This window comes from Rattus norvegicus, chromosome 4 (assembly GCF_021556685.1).
Source record: "Rattus norvegicus strain SHRSP/BbbUtx chromosome 4, alternate assembly SHRSP_T2T, whole genome shotgun sequence".
Classification (NCBI taxonomy): domain Eukaryota; kingdom Metazoa; phylum Chordata; class Mammalia; order Rodentia; family Muridae; genus Rattus; species Rattus norvegicus.
In genome coordinates, this window is record NC_141537.1 from 5,877,718 (window position 1) to 5,880,219 (window position 2,502).

The window sequence follows — 2,502 nt, forward strand, 5'->3', positions numbered from 1 at the left end:
CAAAATTGACCATATAATTGGCCACAAAACAGGCCTCAATGGATACAGGAAGGTAGAAATAATCCCATTCATCCTATCAGATCACCACATACTAAAGCTTGTCTTCAATAAAAACAAAATCGACAGAAAGCCCACATATACATGGAAGTTGAACAATGCTCTACTCAATGATAACTTAGTCAAGGAAGAAATAAAGAAATTAAAGACTTTGTAGAATTTAATGAAAATGAAGGCACAACATACCCAAATTTATGAGACATAATGAAAGCAGTGCTAAGAGGAAAACTCATAGCTCTCATTGCCTCCAAAAGAAACAGGAAAGAACATACATAAGCAGCTTGACAGCACACCTGAAAGCTCTAGAACAAGAAGAAGCAAATACACCCAAGAGGAGTAGAAGGCAGGAAGTAATCAAACTCAGGACTGATCAACTAAGTAAAAACAAAAAAGACTACACAAAGAATTAACAAAGGCAGAACAAGTCTCCAGCACCATGTCTGGTTTGTCTGGCCCACTATCCTGTCCACCTTGCTCTTTCTCTTCCTTCTTGGCCCCAGCTCAGTCCTGGGGATCTCCTTCCATCTACCCATGAACTCTCAGGAGTGTCTCCAAGAGGAGATACACAAGGACCTGCTGGTGACAGGCACATATGCGATCATGGACCAGTCTGGGGGTGCTGGTGGCCTGTGAACCCACCTCAAGATTACAGATTCTGCTGGCCATATTCTGTATGACAAAGAGGATGCAACTAACTGGAAGTGTGCCTTTATCACCAGAAGACTATGACATGTTTGAAGTATGCTTTGAGAGCAAGGGAATAGGGCAGATACCTAACCAACTTGTGATTCTAGACATGAAGCATAGAGTAGAGGCAAAAAATTATGAAGAGATTGCAAAAGTCGAGAAACTCAAACCACTGGAGGTGGGGTTACGACAGCTCAAGGACCTTTCAGAGTCTATTGTTAATGACTGCCTACATGAAGAAGTGGGAAGAGGAGATGAGGGACACCAACAAGTACACAAACACCCAGGTCCTGTACTTCAGCATCTTTTCTATGTTATGCCTCATTGGACTAATCACCTGGCAGATCTTCTACCTGCATTGCTTCTTCAAGGCCAAGACATTGACAGAGTAATGAAGCTCAGTCTTCTGTCTGCTGAAGCCAGCAGAACATCGCTGGGATGTGCCTGGCCTAGCACAAGGCCAAGCTACTAACAGTACTGAGTGTCTTGCCAGAACTGATCCTTTTGGTGTTGGAGAACATGGGCACCACCTACACCCAGCAAGTCAATGAGGACGTTTTAATGCAAATGAGGATTTGGACTGGTTTTGCAACAAGATTTTTAAAGTCACCTATGGAAAAAACAAAATAAAACAAAACAACAAACAGGGGTTACCTAGATAATGCCAAAGCCAGCATTCATCCTGGGTCACTTCACAGGATCTGTTTGAGCTGTTTGCTTTTTCTCTCTCACTTGCTCATTGCCTTGGTCCTTCATCATAGTTCTCCCAAGATTTCTTTGATCTTGGTCAGCTCCTTCATATCAGTTTTCTCTTTGGTTTCCTTGTGAAACACCTTGAACTTTCCTTGGTCCTTAGATGAAATGTTTACAAACTTCTGATGATATCCTTCATAATTTATGTCTTCTAAAAGGGTCATGGGTGGGACACACAGAAAAGTGAGCTTTGAACTATAGATAATCTCTTAAAAGAAAATCTCATTTTAGATCATTAAAATGTTTGTGCTCAACTGCTTGAAGTCCTGGTGTATGTTTGTTTAGTTCTGTCCAGTTTATCACTCGTAGGTCCTATCGATCATTTCAGGTAGAGTAGTTCCATCACATGACTGTTGTAGCTGGCCACTCCTTTCTTCACCACGGGCTCTGGCTCCCTAATCTGCTCCCTGGTTCTGAACCTTTGTAACTCTGTTACGTAAATGGGTCAACAAGACTGTAACCTTTGGAGGTTGACTTTCTCCACTCAACATAATTCCCAGGAGGTGCCCCTCAAAGGTATTGCACATACTGATTTTTCTCCAGGTTTTGCATTGTGCTTAAACATCAAATGGTTGGGCCTGGGGATTTGGACCTTAACTACTAACATTCTTATGTGAATGAAAGTTTGCATCACCCTGGGATAAATGCTTAAGAGGCCAATTGCTATGCTGTGTGGGAAGCACCATAGTTCTAAGAGAAGCTTCCCTGCTCTTGTCTGGAGTGGCTATAGCATGCTACATTTCCACATTATCATTGTTATTTTAACTTAGCCCCTTGAATATCTCATTATGGTTTTAATTTGCATTTTCCTAATGGGAGATGGTGTTGAGCATCCTTTCTTGTGCTTGTCATTTGCCATCTGTATGTCCTTGTCATACAAACAAATGTCTGTTGGTGGCTTTTGCCCATTTTTCTACATGGATCATTTGTTCACTTCACTGGTGAGTTTTGTGTGGGTCCTCTATCAAATGGGTAGTTGCTTGAACTTTTCCCATAACTTGTACC

General features: G+C 41.8%; 1 pseudogene; it reads left to right on the forward strand.

The window, feature by feature from the left end:
* Positions 1–493: 493 nt before the first annotated feature.
* Positions 494–1,136, forward strand: Tmed10-ps1 (transmembrane p24 trafficking protein 10, pseudogene 1; annotated as a pseudogene).
* The last annotated feature ends 1,366 nt before the right edge of the window (positions 1,137–2,502 follow it).